At 49.7% G+C, this 14730-nt stretch overlaps 1 pseudogene; it reads left to right on the top strand.

Annotated features, from left to right (window-relative positions):
- LOC149369728 (uncharacterized) overlaps positions 1–3816 on the top strand; it is a 3889-nt pseudogene extending 73 nt beyond the window's left edge.
- Positions 3817–14730: the final 10914 nt, after the last annotated feature.

Here is a 14730-nt window from a genome sequence, read left to right as displayed (position 1 = left end):
CAGCTTCGCGGCGGAGGCGGTGGTGGGTGCGCCCATCTTTGCAAGAACGCGCCCGTTTGGACCAAGGCTACAACCTCTTGCCGCTGCTTCGGGACCGGGACGTGGAGTATTACAGAGAGTAAGTGCATGTGTATTTCGTCGTGACTTTAATATGCGAAGCGCTATAACCTAACTGGCTTGTTCTCTTATCGGCAGCTACCTGCGTATGTCACCCAGCAGCTTCGACACCCTTGTAGAGCTCCTTCGGCCTCGTATTCAGAAAAAAGACACGAGATTACGTAAGGCGATACCCGTAGATCAGCGCCTGGCGCAGGTTATCAGGTGAGGTGGAAATTTTATATTGCTCTTACGAGATTACGTGCCGTTGGTTTCATTTTTCATTTTGATTTTCATGCCTGAGAAAAATAAATAATAAATCACCTAGTGTTTTTCAAGGCTAAATGTTTGTGTTGATGCTCAAACGCATTCATTATTTCCGTGGGACTCACCCACAGACGGCATTTTCGATGTTTCATAGCCCCTTTGAATATTATTAATGTGCACCTCATCTCTTCCTTATTTCAGATTTCTGGCAGTTGGTGAAACTCTCCGCTCATCGGCCTTTAATTTCCTGACCGGCAGGTCAACAACCTGTAAGCTTGTTGAGGAAGTTTACCAGACCATTTGGGCAATCCTTGGTCCCATTTATGTTGTCAGACCATCTTCTCCAAGTGAATGGTTACGAGGAAGTCGTTCCTTGTTTCACACTTCACGTTTTATAGAACATGATTTAGTGGCAGTGCTAATGAAAATAATTTAGCAAAGAATGTTTTACACAAGTGCAGTAATTATGGAGTTCAATGTATACAGAATACAAAACTGCCACAAAAATATTTTTGTTACCATATGATGCATGACATATGAACAAGAAATAGACTAAGTTTGTTCATTTCGCATGGAGTGTGTTGTATGGGGTTATCTCACATGCTTGTTTTAAGCATAATAATTATAATAAAAAGCAGGTAATGTTTGTCTTTTTCTGCCCCGAACCTAGGTTGCCAGAGAATTTGAAGAAATCTGGCAGATGCCTCACTGCATAGAGTCAATAGATGGCAAACACGTCAATATTGAGTGCCCAGACAACTCCGGAAGTGCTGACCGCAATTACAAAAATGCGTTCAGTAAGTCTGTGCTTGCAATCAGTGATGCTCATTACAGGTATTCAAGTATATTTGTTTTACTGGCTGCTTTTTATAACCTTTGTATGTGCTGAACACCAATTAATTTGATTTTGTAACTAGCCCAAGTTTATTTTTCTCTAAGGTTAGTCCCATTCTCAATCACTGGTTTGGATTTGTGTAATGTACTGCACTTTAATATTATTGTGTAAATAACATTAAGACAAAGCTACCACCATGACTGACAATAAGTTAGGCAAACATTTCATGCAAATATAGCAGCCCTCTTGCTTGTGTGGCCTGCAGGCTAATATTAACCAGAAGTTACAAATTAATTATATTTCTGCTCATTTAGGTTCTTGTTTGTGAGAGTGGGCCACAATGGGAGCGAGTCCGATGGTGGAATTACGGCCGAAGCCCATTTTTCAAAAGTGTAGCTCAAGGCCAGGCAGGCATCCCAGAAGACGCGCCCTTCGATGATATTGGCAACATGCCCTTTTTCTTTGTGGGAGATGAGGCTTTCCCTTTAAAAACCTTCCTCATGAGGCCATATGCAAGGAAGAGTAAGTAATTCAATTCGTTCTATTCAATAATAGTGCATTCGTTAGAACTGAGATTAATTAGTATCGTACCAACTTCAGGGCCATTTGATATGACTAGCTGTTTAAGGTTCACCAGCCAAAGTTATGTATGTAAAATGAGGCATTGTGTCGAAGGCTTAAAGTTATTTTACTTCAACCAACCCAGCCACTGTATATGGGCATTGATTGTAAAGAAAAGCGCAGTATCTACCTACCTCTTCTGATTGCAATTAAACATCCAACCTTGAATTGCCACAGAGCAAAGCAATGTGCTCTGAACACTGAGTATGCTAAAAATTACGAGGAACTTTAGCGGCTAAAGTGGTGAAAGGCGAAAGCCTGAGTGCTGCATTCTGCTACGCGATTGTTCACTGCACATTTTGTTGGTGCATTAATTAACTGCCAATTAATGACGCTTAAGCTTCGCCTTTAGGAGTGGAACGCGCAGCGTGTTGTAGCGCTGCCACGAAGTCCAAGGAACGCCACCACCCATTCGGTGAGATGCGTTGCCCTTTGAACGCAACGCTTTTTGAGGAAAGAAAATGGGGCTGTAATACTCTGTCATCTCGGTGGACACCTGAGCCGCACCGTACAGGAAGGGAGGAAGTGGGAGTGAAAGAAGAAAGAGGGGCCGTAATGAAGAAAATGAAAATTGTATTTGAGGGAAGGAAATTACGCAGTAACTGTCTCTCATATCTCAGTAGACACTAATCTAAAATTGTATTTGTGGAAAGGAAGTTGCGCAGTAAGTGCCTCACATATTTCGGTGTACACGCGTCAAAATTCGCGCGCGGTGACGTCACGACAACTTGGACCAATCTGGAACGCGGACAAATACGCCTTGCTCGTCGGTAAATTGGTTTTTCAGGAACGGAAATGTATCTGTCTCTCATATCTCGGTGGACACCTAAACCTCGCCGTAACGGGAAGGGAGGAAGAGGGGAGTGAACGAAGATACCGCATTCACTAGACGCACCTCTGTTCATTCCAAACCATCGAGCTGGCATGATGGAGTCAACAAAGAAAAAAAGCTGGCATAGCGGAGTGGTAGCGTGCTCGACTCGCACTCCGGAGACCGGGGTTCGATTCCCAAGCTCGGCGAATTTCCTACTCGGTTTTATTTATTTATAAGGTGTGACTAGAAAGATTAATTAGGCTAATTAGTTAAGTAAACAATCAACTAAATTCAGTCAAAGTTACTTGGAGCATCACTATACGATCCCTTTAATTGGTTGCCTGGTTAGTAGGCAAAGTACAATTGGCCCCGTTTGAAATTCGCGCACTGTGATGTCAGGACCGTTTCGACCAATTGAAAAGCGTGACATTTCTGTCGACAGCTCCTGCTTACAACGATGAGGCATTAAAGGCTTCCTCCTTAAAATTGACATCACATAATTTCACTGCATTTCTTGTTCTGCAGGTCTCCCTTCCTTGTTTACCAATCCTGAGGAACCAGATGACCAACCAGCTACAGGAACACCCAGCCAATCTGCACAGGTGCATGCAAAACGGGTGTTTAATTACAGATTGAGTAGAGCAAGGCGTGTCGTAGAGAATGCCTTTGGAATTCTCGCTCAAAAGTGGCGCATCTTGCGTCGGCCGTTCAAGGAAAAGGAGGAAAATATTATCCGGATCATCACAGCCTGCATATCGCTGCACAACTTCCTGATGTCTGAGAAATCAACATCCCGTGCAGTCTACTGCCCGCCAGGCAGAACTCACCATGAAGATTGGCAAGGAGGGCTGATCGAGGGATCCTGGAGGCAGGAGAGAGATGGAAATGGAGGGCTAACACCTTTACCTGCCTTAGGCTCTCACCAAACTAGGTAATCATGCTGTCGGTAAATATGCTTAAAGAAACATAATTAGTGGTTACTTTTAACTTATCCAAGTGTGCTTATGACTGGGAGTCAGAAGTGTAAGTTTTACAATTTGGAGAGACAGCCCGTTCTCTTTAACGTTCCATGTGTTTTCCATTCAGGCTTGCGCATGCTACCAGGGATAAGCTATGCGACTACTCCATCAGAAGCGGCCAAGTCCCGTGGCAGGAGAAGATCATCAGAAGCAGTCGAGTGTAGACAATGGTAACATTTATTTTTGCTCTGAAAGCTTGCTTGCGCTGCAGTCCGCAAAGAGGGAAAAAAATTTGCCAAGATATATGTATTTAATATTTGCCTCAGGTATTTTCTGCTAGTAACTTGTAAGGTTGTCTTAGTTAAACACCTTTTCCAGCCTGTTGTATATTAAGTTCTGGATATCAAATATTGCTTCATGTTGTTCTTTTGGTGGTAGCATCCGCAGTTGCCCAGCGAGTGCCATACACGTGTGATAAATAGTATCACGCGGCTCCTGCTGCTGCTCTTGAATCCGCTGGTTTTCATTCCGCACAGCCTGCAAATGTTGAAGACAGGCAGCAGCAACCGCAGCATGTTGGGGAGCTTCTGATGAGCTGGAATTTGAAACATGCTATTCATACCCATTTGCCGTTCATAAATCTATTTTATACCTTTCTGCCTTCCTAGGCGAGCGGCGTCGTTTCTTTGGCCTTGGCCTGTAAAGAAATGGAATGTTTATGAACAGCGAGATAATTCACTCCAGAAGCAAGCAGTGCAGCCATTAGTTAGGTTCAAGTAAGCATGCATTACAAGAGAGATGAACGACCTGATGTCTATGTGTAGCATTTACCTTTCCACATCAGAATCGCAGTCACTTGCTCTGCTCTCCAGTTGACTGCAAATAATAATGCAGATGTGGTGCATTAAAGTCCAATGGCAGCAATAGCACACTTCACATTTTCAGATGTTTACCTTTCAGTTGTACCTGCTTGTGGAGTGGGTGGCCTGCCCGACTCCAAAGACGAGCCTGCTGTTCCTGGCAGTGCAGGAGTGATATCTGCCAGGGCTTCGGATCTATTTGCAATGAATAAATCAATACCATGAATTAAACGGCGTTTTCTTTTACATTTTAACTGAATCCACATATGAACTGTTTGATCAAGTTTTTTAATCATGTGACATGGACAATGGAAGTACAACCAGTAAAAAATGAAAATTTGTACACTGTTTCAAAACTTACTCTTGAGATCGGGTGAAATCAATGGTTGAATACAGCCTGCAAAAAATGCAATCACACATGAGAAACACAAAAATATACAGTATTTATAGTAACCTAAATTTGTAGATTGTACCTGATACTGCAATCACGGGATGAATGCCCAAAGATGCATAATGATGCAGACTGACAAAATATTCAACTTACATTGGCTCTCTCGATACGGGCTCCATTAGGGCCTGCATCTGCTCATAGTGCTTCCACTTCACAGTTGGGATGTCGGCAGCTCCGGTTCCACTCTTCATACTACATCTTATTTGGTTCCTCACTTTAGAAAATGTATCTTTTAAATTTTTGAACTTTTTCTGACAGGAAAAGAGAAAAGACTGGTGATCAAGCGCAGATAGCACAAATTAACTTTTCCGTCTTTTGTGTTCACGTGCTCTTTTCGTCACTTCAGCGTTGCTGCTCTGATTTACTTTATCTGTACTAGCTCCACAACGCTCCAGCACGACCAGACCACTGCGACATCAGTTTTTGAATACACGATATATCTGACACCCACTGTTGTAAGAGGTGAAAAATTTGGGATTCGCCTTTCGCCACACGAAACCAATCGCTAAAAATGCATCGCGCTCACGGTGGTGGTGGAAAACATTTATGTACAGGTATAATACAGGAGGTTATGCATGAGCTGACCCAGAGGGGGCCAGCCCTTACAAATACTAGGTGGAGGTCCCTAGTTCGGGACCCCAGTGGCATCGGCCGCCGCCCAGGCTCGCGCGACCAAGGCCCGTTGGGCCTGCAGGTCAGAGCAGCCGAGCAGGGTCGCCTCCCAGTCCTCCCGGGTTGGGTTGGGGTGAGGGGGGATAGCAGGGTTGGAGGGGCAGGCCCACACCATGTGGTAGATGTCCGAAGACTTCTCCGCACAGTGCGGACAGCTGCCCGAGAAAGAAGGGTCGAAGTGTTTCAGAGCTGCCGGGCACAGCAAAGTATTAGTATACAGGCGGAGCAGAAGCCGCTCCTCCGCCTTTGACAGACCTTTACACGGGCGGGGATAAAGACCATGGCCAGATTGATAGAGTAAAACGATGTCTTTGAAGGTGTAAGCTGGAATAAATTCGAGTTCCTGATCGTCAGGGTCGGAGGGGAATGTCCGGTGAGAGAGCGCGCGGGCGGCGGCGTCAGCTGCCTCATTTCCCTCAAGGCCCATGTGAGCGGGAGCCCAAACGATACGCCGGTGCGCGGGGTCACCGGTGTAGACGCTGTTTTGAAGAATGCGGTAGGCTAGATACGGTACCCAGCCCTGCTCGACGTTCCGACATGCCCCTCGCGAGTCGGAAATAATTGTTTTTGAATTGGAATCAGATGCAGCCAACGCAATGGCGACCTCCTCCGCGTGTGTTATGTCACGGGCTCGGAAAGTAAGGCCGTTCACTGTTTTGGATTGGTGGACGACTGCGGCTGTGTACCATCCCCATGGTGGGGGCCTGAGGCATCCACGTAGAATACGCCGGGTTTCGATCCATAGTGGCGGGCCAGGGCTTCCGCCCGCGCCAGGCGCCGGCCATTATGGTCCTCACGGTTCATGTTCGCGGGAAGAGGGCGCACGTGGAGGGCGCATCTCCACTGGGATGGAATACGTACGCGCTCTTCCATGAGAGTGGTATGTTGGATGTGTAGCCGGGCAAGGAGGCGGCGACCCGACGATGTCTTTGAGAGACGTGTGTATTGGTTAGTCAAGTGGGCTTCCCGGAGCTCCCGAAATGTGTTCACCATGCCTAGGCCCAGGAGGCGCTTGTTGGAGGTGGTCACGGGGAGGCCTAGAGCCCGCTTAATAATTTTGCGGAGGATGACTTCGAGTGAATCCTCGTCTTGCTTCCGCAGGTGGAGGTATGGAGTCGAATATAGAATTCGACTGGTTACAAATGCATGCGCCAGCCGCAAGGCGTCCTTACATCGTAACCCCCCGCGCTTGTTAGAAACCCGGCGGACCAAGCGGCCCACCTGGTCCCCCACCTGACGGAGTTTGGCCAATGTTGTTTCTGACCGTCTGTCTTGATGTATAAAGAGCCCCAGTACCCGGACTTCGATATTTTCAGGGATTGGACCTGTCTCAAGAGACAATGAAATTTTGGCTGTGCACTTTGGTGAGGGGTGTATGTGCACAAATTCAGACTTTTGGGTGGAGCATTGGAGGCCGCAGCGGCGAGCATAACGGTCCACTATGGTCGCCGCCTCCTGCAGGTTAGCCTCAATGTCTGCAAGGGAACCGTGCGTGGCCCACAGGGTGATGTCATCAGCATACAGCGCATGCTGCACACCGGCGACAGCATCCAGCTGGGCCGGTAGGCGCATCATAGCCAAATTGAATAAGAGAGGAGAGAGCACCGCGCCCTGGGGTGTACCCCTGGTTCCTAAATGAAAAGGGCCATGTTCTTTATCCTGGATCCGAATGTAAGATTGTCTGTCGGTTAAAAATTGCCGAATGTATTGAAAGGCATTTCTGCCGCAGTTAGTTTGAGAGAGGTGGGTGAGAATGATCTCGTGGGTAACGTTGTCGAATGCACCCTTCAAATCCAAGGCGAGTACGACCTTGTCATTGTGAGGGCATTCCACGGGGTCGAGGACAGCCCGATTGAGTTGTAGCAGGACATCTTGTGCAGATCTGTGTGGGCGAAATCCGAACATGGTGTCTGCGAAAAGGTGTTTGGATTCCATGAACTCGGACAACCTGTCACGTACCATCGTCTCCATGAGTTTGCCCACACAGGAAGTCAGAGAGATGGGGCGGAGGTTGTCCGTGTTGATGGCCTTGCCAGCTTTAGGAATGAAGGTGACCAGGGCGGTCTTCCACTCGATGGGTAGTGGCACTTCCCCAAGCCAGATTGAGTTAATGTAATTCAATAAAGACATGTATGCTGGGTCGGGGAGGTTGGCTAACAATTTGACTGTAATTTTGTCCCGACCCGGAGCGGTGCCGCGTTTCATTTTTGCCAGGGCCGCCTTCAGGTCGTGGAGCTGGAACGGTTGATCCAGCTCAACGTTCTCAGAACCTGCATAAGAGTACGCCGGCCCGCGGGAGTCCTGGGTGGTGCACAAGTACTGGTCCCGGAGCTTGTGCGCCAATTGATTTGTGTTGCCCTGAAAGCTGTGTATTGCTCTTTGGAGGTGTTTTTGAGTTTCCGTGCGTGTTTGCGTTGGGTCAATTAGGGCGCGAAAGAGTCGCCACGTGTTCCGGCTGGACATTTGCCGCGCGGCCGTATTGCATCGGGCCACCCAGTTGGAGTCGGCGAGTTGGGCCGCATACTCAGCCGCTCGTTGAGTGAGCTCGGCGATGCGAGCTTTAAGTTTCCGGTTGTGCTTTTGCCGGCGCCACCGACGGACGAGGCAATGCCGGGCCTCCCAGAGATGGAGCAGGTGGTTGTCCACATCCGAGACCGCCTCTGAGAGCTGAATTTGAGTTTCGGAGGAGCGAAGGCCAGAGACCAATTGTTGTGACCAAGACTGGTAGCCCTGCTCATGTATGGGTGTGACATTGTTATAATTCTGCCTGAACTTGGTCCAATCTGGGAGTCGGGCTTGTGTTGTTGGTCGCGCGAAAGGAAGGGTCCTAATCGTAGTATTCAGGAGGCAGTGGTCGCTGCCGAGGGTTTCCTCGGTGTTGACCCAGTCTGCATATTGAATGTTGCGGGTGAAGGTCAAGTCCGGACATGTATCCCTAGTCACGGAGTTGCCTATACGAGTTGGGTGGACTGGGTCAGTGTGAAGAGTGAGGCCCAGCGTTGACGCAAGCTCCGCCAACTTGCGTCCCCGCTTCTCTTCACGGCAGTAACCCCACATCCGAGCGGGAGCGTTGAAATCGCCCACAATCAGGAGGGGGTCTCGACCCGCAACTCTCAGTGCGCGGCTAAAGAGGTCCGCAAATGATACATTCGGCAATTTCGGATTGCAGTATACATTGAGTATGTGTAGCGGTGGGTCCTGTTTGCGGAGTGGGAGGAGGGTCACCATTACATAGGAGTATTCAAGTTGAATGTCTAAGTCGACCTGGTTGGCTGTATAATTTCTATGGACTAATAGACAAGACGAGGGGTCCTGCTGGAACGTCGTATAATTTGTTAGTACGGCGCCTTTCCCTGGCTCTTGGAGGGCAACTACGGCAGGAAAATGCTGAAAGGTTGAAAGGAAAAGTCGGAGGTCGGCCCGCTTGGAACGGGACCGGAGCCCCCGACAGTTCCATTGAGTAATCGTAATGGGGGAAGCCGATTTGGAAAGAGGGGAGCGCCTACACCGGTGGTGTCCCGCCATGCTCAGATTTAGAGGTGAGAGGTGGAAGTGAGGTTGCCCCCGAGCCAGATACCAGGGGCTGAAGCTCAGCAACTGGAAGGGGGCAGCTATCTTCATCATCGTCAAGGTCATTTACTCGGCGGGACAATCTGGAGGGCCGACCAGATACGTCCTTAAGAGGACCGGTTCTTCGAGAAAGGCGGGTGTTAGTCGCGACGTGTTGAGCGATCATAGAGGGGATGGCCTCCATGACTCTAGCGATGAGGCGTTCCATCGCAGTTTCCAACAGGGTGTTAAATTTGGCATTAAGACGGGCTTCGAGTTCGGCAAGGGAAGGTTCCAGAGCCGGCGCCACCGCCGTCTCGCTCTCCATAGCGTCCGTGTCGGGGGTACTAGGGGGAGGGGGAGTTGTTTTAGCTTCTAAGGCTTCAATTTTGGCAAGTAGCATCTCGTTTTGTGCCCGGAGAGAAGCTACAAGGTTGTGGAGCTCAGCGTCAGCCGCCGAGCGAGGGGGAGGGGAGAGGGGGTGGGAGGAGGAGGCAACCCTGCCTGAACCGCTCACCTGTTTGCCATTTTTGACAGCGTTGGCCCAGGAACCGGCCGCGCCACTCTTGTCTTGGGAGCCGGCTTGCTTCTCCTGGCCGCCGTGTGGGGGCGGGGGTGGCACTTGACAGCCCTTGACGTCCTTCCCGCTGGTAGGCGTCTGTCGTTTTGAAGCGTCGCTGCCGACGCTACCAGGGTGATGTGGCTGCCTGCCCGTCACGCTGGATTTCCCGCCCTTAGGGGCGGCTGGCTTGGTATGCCGATATTTAGCACTGCAGTCCCGCGAGTTCGTGGCATGGCCACCACCACAAACCGCACATTTTGGCATACACTGGTGAGGGGCCCGCACCCCCTCTTTTATGGGCGCCTGCTGCCCACACAGGCCACACTTGTCTTGTGTTGGGTTGGGACAAGAGTCCGCCCGATGGCCGACAGTTCCACACAAACTGCAGGCCGGAATAGTGCGCAAATATTGGTGCACTGTGACAATCTCAGAATTGTAGTGTACGTATCGAGGCCTCACCGTGCCGGCAAAAGTGAGCCGAGCCTTGTTTGAGGAGCCGAATTTTCGGATATCGAGTAAAGTGCCGCTCCTCCACTGCACGCAAGGTTGGAGAGACTCAGACGTCTCTTCGTTGGCCACCGTAATGACCCCATAGCAGACGTCCGCTTCGTGTTCTTTGAGATGGCCGGCGAGAGGCACATCTCCTTTGGTCGATTTGATAGAAAAGTCGCCTAGCAGACGGTCTGCGACGTGAGCGTTCCGGGTGCTGGCGAGGATCAAATTTTGTTCCTTGCTTAAAAGGAGGCTCAACTCGGCTGCCTGGGGCGCCCCGAGGAAAGCGCCGAACGCGGCACCGAGCTCGCCGTGTTGAAAGGCGTCCCGGGTGGCGAACGATTTCCGGGGCTTGATCACGATGACAAAGTCGTCCTTTTGAAACTTTGGTAAAGGCTTGGGCCTCCACTTGGTAACTGGGTTGCGGCCCTTACGGCCGGAGTCCTTCGCCGCTTGCGAGGCGGGAGCTTGGCGGGTAGCATTTTCGGCGGTTGCCGAGGCGTCCGCCGCTATTTTGGCCTCTCGTCTGGAGCGACGCTCAAGTAGACGGAGGAGAGATTCATTGCGGATCGGGTCCGCGGGTGCCGATTTGGGTTCCGCAGTGACGGGAACGGTCGACCAAGACATGGCGTCCGGGTCATAACCGCGTTGAACGGGCGTTTCCGTCATCTTGCAGAAAGCAGGAGCTCCCTCGCAGCCGAACGCCGGCGCAGCCGTTAGGCTTATCGTCGGCACCGGAGGCGGGAAGGAAAACCCGCTTTAAAATTTGAAAACTGGGCCCACCTGAATGAAATTGGTGTCCACGGATGCCGATCAGCTTGCCGAATCCAAAGTGAGCAAAATTGATGAGGTCCGACGACTTGAGTCGTGGCTCCTGTCAAAAAATGACGGAGCCGAAGCGCCACACGTCTGACAGACGCGATACGCTGCCGCGTTCCTCCAAAAGTGCGCTCACGGTCCGCCCCAGAGCTTGTCACGCAGCGCCCAGCGCTGCTACTGTGATGATATACACTCCAAGATATTCGTACGAGCTGAACATGCATAGGACAGGAGCTGGCAGTGGCACAAGCAAAGTAACGAAAGCACGTCGCGCGTGCTCGCACGAGCTGTGCGTGCATGCGATAGATGCAAACAGCGGCATAAGCAAAATAAGTGCGCTGGTTTTTCAGTGCGTAATGCATGCGTCGTACGATCGCTCGAGTCCGAATGCATGGTACAAAAGCTAGCAGCGGCGCGAAAACAACCATCCCTCCAGTAGGCTCAAAACGAGAAGACCACGCGAAACGTATACTGTATACGCCAAAACGTATACTCTACTGGCACTCGAAAACAGAGTTCTCAACAGCGGCATGAGCATGCGTCGTACACGATCGCGCAAGGTCCGCATGCAAGGGATAAAATTTCACAGCATAGCGAGAACAACGCGAAACGTACTACAATGGCATCCGAAAAAAAAAAAACAATTCTCGCGTGCATCGGCGTGAAGCACGATATAAAAGCAATTGTACGTACCGCTCACTCCCAGTTCTTTGCCGATCTTTTCCCAGAGCTCCTCCTTATGTGCCACGTCTTAAAAGTTCAGCTGCCGCTTGTCGTGAAGGATTGGGTGTTCCTTTATAGCGTCTAGTAGCATCTCCACCGAGAAAGCGCTAGCCCGGCCCGCTGCCATGCTTGCCGCCATGCTAGAATTTGTCCGGACATGACGTCAACGGCCCGTCGTCGCTTCCGCGGCGAAGGCGGAAAAATCGGTCCCGCACCGATCACCCTCTCCGCGCCGCTTTCCGCATTCGTCGGCGTCAAAAGCGGCAGAATCTGGCCGAATCCGCTTCGCTCGCCGGAACTTTGGTGTAGTGTGAACGCGCCCTAAATCTAGCCCAAGTTGCTAGAAATCAGTGACGTAATATGTGAGGAAAAGAAGTTGGCTTGAAAGCACGAACTGATGGGCGAGTTGGTTATGCATTGTATGATTGAAACAGCGCAAAGCCGAAGGCCAATGAAGAGACCAGAGAAAAGAAGGAAACGGACAACACAGCGGGCAACACAGTTGGCTGTGCCTCTTTCCTGCATTGTTTTCACCGTTTACTGACAGAATATTGGACGCGAAAGGCTTCGTTCATTTGTTTTATTTTTGTGTGGGCTTTGAGGAACGCAGTGGTCAAATGAAGCCAAATATTCAGAACCAAGCTTTCGCATGACCATTGGCGCAGGCAAGCAGAATTGACGTGGCTCTGGAACGAACGATTCAGTGAGCTGACGTTTGCCCAAAAAGAACTGGACAGCTCAACGAGGGAGGCGACGTCAAGAAGCATGCTGGTCGGTCGTCGAACACAGAATCACCGCCACTCTGAGCCGCGTTCAGCTTACACCTTTCAATAAATTTTATGTTACTGAGTGCAAGGCAAGTACGACGATATCGAGCTACATAAAAGTTTGTTTGGTTTATGGGGTTTAACATCCCAAAGCAACTCAGGCTATGAGAGACGCCGTAGTGAAGGGCTCCGGAAATTTCGGCCACCTGGGGTTCATTAACCCACACTGACATCGCACAGCATCTAGAATTTCACCTCCATCGAAATTCGGCCGCCGCAGGCGGGATCGAAGCAGCGTCTTTCGGGCCAGCAGCCGAGCGCCATAAAAGTAATTGCGCATCGCTGCAATCATTTCAGCTTCATGTCTGCATTTCGCCGCAGAAACTCGCAAATGCGCCGCAGGCGTTGCGGATAAACGAACACCTGAAACGTTCGCCCTTTTTAAAGGGGCTTCATACCGATGGGTTGTATCGAAAAGGTGGGCGAGAAATTTAACATTGTGAATACAAACATTACATTTGTTAGGGCTGGCCGCTCGCCAGACCTTGCGCCTGATAGTTGTTGGTCAGGAGGCGGCATTATTGTCCTCCTGCGGGCTGGCAGACGTGTTGCCTTGAATGAGCTGTAGTGTCAGGTAATGGGTTAGCTGTAGGAATCGGCTTTAGCAGCATAACTCTTTCCATGCAATGTCAAAACAGGCAACTTCTGGGTGTTTATCTTTAAAGCACTTATCCACCTGTAAATGCAAATGTTTTTTTTTATTGCCGGGTATCATAGGGTAGTAGCTAGAGCTCTTTTGATTCACAAAGAAAGACCGTAGCGGTATATGTAGGATATGTTTCATTACCGAAAATTTCAGAGTGGCAGAAAAATACTAAATATATTCTAGAATATAGCGTTTTCTGCGATAATCTGTCACAAACAAGCATGCAGATATACAGAGCTCCTCATGCTAAACTTGCCTATCGGTACAAAAAGAATTAATTGGTAACGAGAAGCGCTTTGTACTTTTCTGCAGTGCAATGCCGTGGTCGACCCCAGGCCGACGTGCCGAGAACTCGGTCCGCCTCATTGATGATCACACAGAATCGTTCAGGAGGTTTGGGGTATGTACAGAGAGGCTTGGAAAGAAGCGAACCTGATCGCCAACGATGAGAACGAAAGTTATAGACGGGCACCGGTATATAGTCAAGAGCGCAGCAGTCGTCTCAATCCCAACTACATCAGACGAATGGACGTCATCTTTTCGCACAATGGGGACGCTTGAATCTGCAAATTAAGTGACAATACTGCGGAATAGCAAGAACACGATCTTTGCTGAGCAATGTGGGTGCGTTTCGAGGATGCTACCTTGGACGGGTGATAATCGTAACCGCTGCACGTTCAATGGTTTCGCGAGAAGTTTAAAAATACTTCCGCTTATGGCAGACGAAAAAAATTGAATCCCGTACTGTGGTTCAGTTCTTCTGAAGCATGCTGAACTCCGTTATCTTTCGTTAAAATTTAAGCAGCGCTAACTTTTAGGATGAATACACAGAGGACATGACAGGACGGGCGCTAACTCCAACTATTTTTATTGAACACGTTTTTCGTAGAACATATAAGAAAAGACGACCGTGAGCGCATGCGCATCTGCGTCAGACCACAAAAGGAAAGGCCAAGATGACAAAGATGACAGCAAAGGTAGATTAATGTGGGCGGCACGCATTTCGTCTCTTATTTTTAAGCAGTCTGAATTCGCTGGCATGCAGGGCGACAGAAGTGGTGCTGACACACATGTCGCCTTTTGCCTTGATGAAAAATGCTTCGGATAATTCCCGAGCTAATCTATCTTTGCTCCTGGTTAGAATTTTGATTTTGTCAAGCCGTGGCTCACAGTTCTCATCGTTCTCAAAGTTAGCGCTGCTTAAATTTTAACGAAAGAAAATGCATAACCAACTAGCCCCGCAACGTGTTTTACTGAATGGCGTTACTTCTGCAGAAGCGGCCTCAATCGCTCAGAACAGGCCGTTTTGCATCATCGATCAAATTGAACAATTTCAATAGACATGGTGAGGAGACAGTTAAAGAGGGCAACCTCGTCCAGACGGTGTTTGCCGGCGAGGCGAGGCACGATGGCGTTCCCATTGCGCGAGCAGCCCAGGACGGTCGGCGGACTATCGAGGGAAGCGTCGATTTCCACCACCGTAAACTTTTCGTCAAATCCCAAGAGGCGGCCTCAAGAGCAGTTGGTGTGGGCCCTC

This window comes from Amblyomma mixtum, chromosome 1 (genome assembly GCF_055824585.1).
Source record: "Amblyomma mixtum isolate Tamu chromosome 1, ASM5582458v1, whole genome shotgun sequence".
Taxonomy (NCBI): Eukaryota; Metazoa; Arthropoda; class Arachnida; order Ixodida; family Ixodidae; genus Amblyomma; species Amblyomma mixtum.
Note: the sequence above shows the minus strand (reverse complement) of the source record. Positions and strands in the feature narration are given on the sequence as shown.